We start from the raw sequence: 7,811 nt of genomic DNA on the forward strand, positions 1-7,811 counted from the left end.
AAGTCGGACGCTTAACCAACTGAGCCACACAGGCGCCCCAATAAATAAACTTTTTTTTAAAGGAAAATTCTATATGTTCCAATACTCACTCCACCCTATAACTGTGGCCCCTCACCCCTGCCTTGTTGTCATAGACAGTCTCTGCTCTGCTTTCCTGCCCACTGCTCCCTTCCAGTGTATTCAATAAATTTCTATCTCTTTTGTTCTGCCTTGGATGAATTCTTTCACTGCCTGGGAATCAGGTGCCCCATATTTGGTGTTGTCCGTGTGGTGGCCCCCATCTGATCAGAGCAACCCACATATCCCACTTGAATAGGCTGTAGAGTAGATGCTCTTCTATCCAATGATATTAGGGTCCAAGACTTTTTGAATTTGGGTTCTGATTACCGTTCATCAGTACACCTCCATAAACCATACCCACAATGCATTGTCTGTTGTTGCAAGTTTGAGTGTCTTCCATGTGGGTTCAGAACTTAAAGATACAGAGCAATCTGAGCTCAGAATTCTAGATATCTACATTTTTTTCCTCTCATCTTTTAATATTCTCTTGCCCTAAACCAGTTTGATAGTTATTACATCAGTCTGCCACTAGCCTCCCCAAATTCACGTCCTTCTGGCATGCAAAAACCTTCAGTCCATTCCAACAGCCCCAAAAATCTTAACTTGTTTCAGCATCAACTCTAAAATCGAAAGTACAAAGTTTCATTTAAATATCACCTAAATCAGGGGCGCCTGGGTGGCGCAGTCGGTTAAGCGTCCGACTTCAGCCAGGTCACGATCTCGCGGTCCGTGAGTTCGAGCCCCGCGTCGGGCTCTGGGCTGATGGCTCAGAGCCTGGAGCCTGCTTCGGATTCTGTGTCTCCCTCTCTCTCTGCCCATCCCCTGTTCATGCTGTGTCTCTCTCTGTCCCAAAAATAAATAAACGTTGAAAAAAAAAAATTAAATATCACCTAAATCAGATATTGGTAAGACTCAAGAGGTATGATTCATCCTGAGGCAGAATGTCTCTCCAGCTGTGAATCTATGAAACCCAGTTTTTCACTTCCAAAGTATAATAATGGGACAGATAGACATCTCATTCCAAAAGGGAGAAAAAGGAAAGAAGAAAGGGGGTTGGTGAGTCCTAAGCAAGTCTAAAACCTAGCAAGACAAATCCCTTTAGATCTTATTTTTAATGAAAACAGATTTAAAAATTTTTTTTTAATGTTTTTATTTATTTTTGAGACAGAGAGAGACAGAGCATGAGCAGGAGAGGGGCAGAGACAGGGGGAGACACAGAATCTGAAGCAGGCTCCAGGCCTGAGCTGTCAGCACAGAGCCCGACGCAGGGCTTGAACCACAAACTGTGAGATCATGACCTGAGCCGAAGTCGGACGCTTAACCGACTGAGCCACCCAAACGTCCCTAAAACAGATTTTTTAAATTGAAATATAATTAACATTTAACATTGTATTGGTTATGGCATATAACATGATATGATATATGTATATGTTGCAAAATGATAACCACAATAAGTTTAGTTAACACCTATCACCATACATAGCTATAATTTCTTTTCCTTGTGATGAGAACTTTTAAGATCTACCGATTCAGTATCTATCCAATATACAATTCTGTATAGTCACTATGCTGTATATTACATTCCCAGGATTTGTTTATTTTATATAATTCCATTAGCTCTTAAGGCTTGAGAATAATCCTTTTTGGTCCAATGCTCTGCTGCTGTACAAGGACACCACCCTCTGAAACCTAGGAGGAAGAAAATTTGTACTCTGGGCCTATGGTGGGTACGGAAGCCCTGCTGAACTCTGAACTACCTTCAGGGTCATCCTTCCTTTTTCTTGAAGGATAAACCAGGCTCACAGCAGAATAGCTCTATTATTTAGCTTTGTAGAATACGAGAAGCCCAGCAGTCTTCCTTCGTTTCCTCCTTTTTTTTTTTTTTATCCCCATTAGGTCAAACTGGCACTGTTTCTGCTGATATAATCCCATCTCTGTTTCTGGCTGTCTGTTGAGGTGGCTGATTAAATTCAAGGTTCACACCCATCTTAATCTCTTTACCAGATGGTCGGTCAGCCACACCTTTAGGGTTCTCTTCAGAACAAGCCTTCTCCTATTTTGCAACATGGATAGGCTGAGAATTTCCCAAAGCTTTAAGTTCTGGTTCTTTTTTGTTTCACAATTCCTTCTTTGATTTACCTCTCTCTTCTCACCCTTCACTAGTAGTATTCAGGAAGACCCAGGCTACACCTTCAACATTTTGCTACAAAATCTCCTCAGCCAAATATCGAATTTCTGTCTTCACTAGTTCTGTCTTCCACAAAACACTGGAGGACACCAAGAATTCAGCCAATTCTAGAGCACTAGAATTCAGCCAAGTTCTTTGCTACTTTATATCAGGAATCACCGTTTCTCCATTTTCCAATATCTGTTCTTCGTTTCTGAGCCCTCAACAGAGTGGCCTTTGACATTCGTATTTCTACTAACATTCTGTTCGTGACTATTCATTTACTCTCTAAGAAGATGGAGGCTTTCTCTCCAGCTCCTTTGTTTTCTTTCTAAGCTCTGGCCATAACCACCTTTAACATATGTATTTCTACCAAAAGTCCTTTCATGACAATCTAGCCTTTTTGTAACCATGTACCTCAAAACTCTTCTGGCCTCTCCCCATAGCCCAGTTTCAAAGCCACTTCTATATTTTTAGGTTGTTACAACAGCAATATATCAGTTCTTGGTACTAAAATCTGTATTGGATGGCTTACAATTTATTTCCCCTCAGTTCTGGAAGCTGGAAGTCCTGGGGCAGGGAACCAGCATGGTAACTTTCTGGTGAGAACTCTTATCCTGGTGTGTGGATGGCCACCTTTTTGCTGTGTCCTCATATGGTACGGGAAGAAAGAGAATGAGCTCTCTGAAGTCTCTTGCTCTTCTAAGGACACTAATCTTATTATTGCAGGATTTTTTACCACAAGACCCGGATTCCGTTGTCTCGCTGCTTTGAAGAATGAAGAGGTGGACACAAAATGAGCAGCAGGCAAAAGTTTACTAGAGTATAAAATTAGAAAGGAAGAACCGTAGAAAAACTCCTTACAGAGAGAGGACATTCAAAAGTGAATGCCCGAGGACTACAGGCAAAGGTGCTTGTTTTATAAGGTTCTGGTTGCCCCCCCTACCCTTTCCCTTTTCCCCCATTCCTTCTTGGGTCCTACCCTCATTGGCTTGATAGCTCTGGGTGTTGGGTTGTCCATTCCTGATCGGCTTGTTTCCATTGTATGAGGGGTGGTCTATGGCCATATCATTCCTTGTGGGTCACAGGTTTTATGGTCTACTATTTATTTTTAGTTAGGTCTTTAGTCAAATTCCCAAGGGAAACCGTAAGGGGATTCTGTGGGTTCTGTTACATTCTTAAGAGGAACCTTACAACTAAAGGGGTTTGCTGTGGTCAGACACTCCCAGCATTCTTCCAAAATAGGTGTATTTCCCCACCTAGGGACCTCAGGTCCTAATCTTTTCCTCTCTGTCTACTGAATCCTATCTTTCCTATCATCCTATTGGATCGGAGCCCCACTCTTATGACATTATTTAACCTTAATTACTTCCATAAAAGCCCTATCTTTAACAGCCACGTTGGTGGTCAGGGCTTCAACATTTTGATTTGGGGGACACAAATATTCATCCTACAATTTAACTCAATTCTGACTCTATCTACTCACAGATAGCAGATTCCACACATTAAGGGCTCGGTCTTATAAGACTGACCTCTATTTCAGATGCCAGTCACAAACCTATGTTATTACCTGTACTTCTGACTGACTGGCTATAAATCAGATGCATTTCCCAAACAAAGGAGCATCTGTCCTTGTGGAGTTTGGGCCTGGCACAGTGGCACATGAAAGTTCCCCAACCTAGAAGCTTTCTAAACCCCATCCTTTGGGTCTTTATTGAGGCTTCATTACATAGGCACGATTGATTAATCATTGACCACTGGTGATGAAATCAGCTTCCAGCCCCTCTCACCTCCCAGGAAGTCAGGGGAGTGGGACTGAAAGTTCCAACCTTCTAAGCACATAGCTATTCTCCTGGCTACCAGCCAGGTGAGGTTCAATAGTTACTATTTTAACATAATGAAAGACACTCCTTTAGTAGGAAAGAAGAGAACGAAGGGAGGAAGAGATGTGTTCCTTCTCCACCCCCAGCAATAGCTCAGCCAATGAGAAGCCACTATATTTCAAACTCCCAATTTACTCCAATGGACTTTTAGTTTATAACAGCCGTCCCAACTGACCTCTTCTCTCCATGAAAAAATACACCTTTCCTTTGTTCTCAGGACTTGCCTACAGTTTTGCCTCTGCTTGGCTCTCCTGGATTACAGTTCTCCACTCTTCCCAAGTAAACCCATCTTTTGGGGGTAAAATAACTGGCGGTTTTATTAAGGTTAACGCCATATTTACACAACACTTATTTCTCACTGTTCTGGAGGCTGGATGTCCAAGATCAAGGTGCTGGCAAATTCTGTGTCTGGTGAGAGCCCTCTTCCTCGTTTGCAAACAGCAGTCTTTTCACTGTGTCCTCACATTGTAGAGACAGTAAGCGCCGGCTTCTTCCTCTTATAAGGACACTAATCCTATAATGGGGACTCTTGCCCTCATCATCTCATCTAAACTTAATTACCTCCCAAAGGCCCACCTCCAAATGCCATCATATTGGGGATTAGAGCTTCAAAATACGAAATTTGGGGGGACAAACATTCAGTCCATTGCATCAGCTGTTCCAGAATTCCTAGTTAATACTTAAAAGGGAAGTACAGCTTTTGCGGGTTGAGGATGAAACATTTCTGTTCCAGTTACACTAGGGATTCACTACCATTTAATGCAGTAGCTTCCAACTACATACTGAATCAGAATCTCTAGGAGAGCTACGCAGGAATCTTTACTTTCAATAAACTCAGAAAGTGATATGGGATGCATGCGGATTTTACTCCTTATGAGCTTGGAAGAAAATTTAAGGTTTAATTGTTGACATTCTCTTTCTGCAAGTGACCAGAGTGTTAAAAAAAAATTTAAGCCTTCATTTTATTTTAATTTTTTTGTTAAATGTTTTATTTTTTATTTCTTTTTGAGGGGGGCAGGAGCAGAGAGAGAGACAGAGACAGAGAGTCCAAAGCAGGGGCTCGAACTCACGAACTGTGAGATCATGACCTGAGCCAAACTTGGACACTTAACTGACTGAGCCACCCAAGACCCCAAAGCCTTCATTTTAAACTTTATATTAGTATTATTGTTATAGAGAATAGAATTAAATTGTTGGGGTTATATCACTTAAATTGCCTTAAATTTGTATTAAACATTTACTATAAAGTCAATAATAAAAAGCTAGCTAAGGATAAGGATTTATAATGCTAGTTAAATGTGAACATTATATGAAATGTTTAATTCTCAGGATTCTAGTTTTCTGTCTAAATGGTGGTAAGCCTAAGATTCTTTTAAAAACCACCCGAATGGGGCGCCTGGGTGGCTCAGTTGGTTACGCGTCTCACTGTATCTCAGGTCGAAATCTCGCGGTCTGTGGGTTCGAGCCCCACGTCAGGCTCCGTGCCCGTCGCTCGGAGCCTGTTTCGGATTCTGTGCCTGCCGCTCTCTCTGACTCTCTCCCGTCCGTTGTCTGTTTAAAAAAAAATAAATAAAGGTTAAAAAAAAAATTTTTTTTAAATAATTTTTTTTTTAATAAAAAAAAATAAAAATAAAAACCACCCGAACTTTCCAGGACCAGAGGAAAGTCCTTCAAGCCTCCAGGTTAGTTAACTCTTTCTCTGCTCTTTGTTGGTGCAAATTCTCAAGGACAGTTAAAACAGTAAATAAATAAAAAATAAAAACAAATTATCAGGGCGCCTGGGTGGCTCAATCAGTTGAGTGTCTGACTCTTGATTTCAGCTCAGGTCATGATCTCATCTTTGTGAGATCAAGTCCCAAATCAGGCTCTGTGCTGACAGCGCAGAGCCTCCTTGGGCTTCTGTCTCTCTCCCTCTCTCTCTCTCTCTCTGTCTCTCAAAAATAAATAAATAAATATTTTAAAAAACACAAATTCTCAAGGACAGGATTGTGGTGCAGTGTAAAGGTATAAAAAGGGAGAAATTAAGCACAGAAACATGGAAGCAGGAGAGAGACAAGACTTGGTAAATTTTGAAGGCAGTAAAGCATATGTAAAAAATATCTGAGCTGACAGCTCAGAGCCTGGAGCCTGCTTTGGATTCTGTGTCTCCCTCTCTCTGCCCCTCCCCAACTCACGCTCTGTCTCGCTCTCTCTCTTTCAAAAATAAGTAAACTTAAAAAAAAAAAAAAGATAGGCTAATTATTCTGTAGTAACAGATCTCAGGGACTTACAGATTTGTTCTTTACTCATACTACATGGCAGAGAAAAAAGAGAACAACATGAGCCACTGGCTCTTAAAACTTCCTCCTGTAAGTTGACTGTGTCCTGTTCACCCACATTTCACTAGTCAAAGCAAATCATATCACTGCCTGATTTCAGCAGGATGGGGATATGATCTCTCCTGTGGGAGGGGCACCATAAAAAAGAGCACCAAGTACGAGACAATACTACAAAATCTACACATAAAGACCGCAGTTGTAGATGAGATGGCTTAAAATCACACCTCACCTTACTTCAGCACTAATGCTTTGTCCAAATTATTTGCTGTCTTCAGCCTCAGGACATGGCAAATAAAATAATATCAAGAGATACAACTGCTATTGTTGTGTGAATGCAAGAGTTAATTTTGTGCCAGCCTGTCCTTGAGATATTATCTCAGCAAAAATATCTGTTAAAACATTTTTGTATGGGAGAACAATTTCCCCTCTCTAGAACTTTTGTTTTTCTCTTGGGATGCAAAGTCAGCTGGTATCATTTAAGGAGTCAACTTTATAAATGCTAAATGTTTCTAGTGTTGTGTTAGTTGAAGCTTGTCCTGGACGTTGTGTGTCTCCCCAGCGGTGTAGCAGCCATGTGATTATGGGATAAGGGAGACACAATTCTACCTATTGATTTGTTCTCTGATTTGTTATCCAATCAGGTGATTTTATCCCTTTTGTCACAATAATTGCCAGGCTTAAGCAAATCAGTGCCTAGGATTTCCTTGGCTAAAATGGAATTTGAGGCAACAAAATATGAGAGATTTGTCAAAATGGACAAAAATAAAACTACAACAAAAACATCTGCTGTATATGAGAAACTTACCTCAAATATGATCTAGAGATTAAATGTTTAAAAATGAAAGAAGACATACTTTGAAAATTTCTAATCAAAAGAAAACTGGAATGGGTATATTGATATCAGACAGATAGGATTCACAGCAAAGAAAATGACCAGGGATAAAGAAGGTCATTTCATAGCAATAGAGGAGTCAGTTCATTAAGAGGGCATAAGAATTCTAATTGTTTACGCATCTAACCAAAGTGTTTCAAAATACATAAAGCAAAATCTGTCAGAAGTGAAAGAGAATATACAAATCCACAATTATAGTTGGGGACTTCAATACTCTTCTCTTCATAATAAAGTAGCAAACAGAAAATCAACAAGAACAAAGGAGATATAAATACCATTACCGTGGTAGTAAAACCCAAATCACTACAAGAAAAGAAAACTATCTATCAATGTCCCTCATGAACATGGAAAAATCTTCAATAAAATACTTGAAAACTGAATCCCATAGGGGCGTCTGGCTGACTCTGTTGGTAGAGCATGTGACATTTGATACCAGGGTTATCAGTTCAAGCCCCACGCGGACGTGGATCTTACAAAAGAAAAGAAAATTG

The sequence above is a fragment of the Felis catus genome, chromosome A3 (assembly GCF_018350175.1).
Source record: "Felis catus isolate Fca126 chromosome A3, F.catus_Fca126_mat1.0, whole genome shotgun sequence".
NCBI lineage: Eukaryota > Metazoa > Chordata > Mammalia > Carnivora > Felidae > Felis > Felis catus.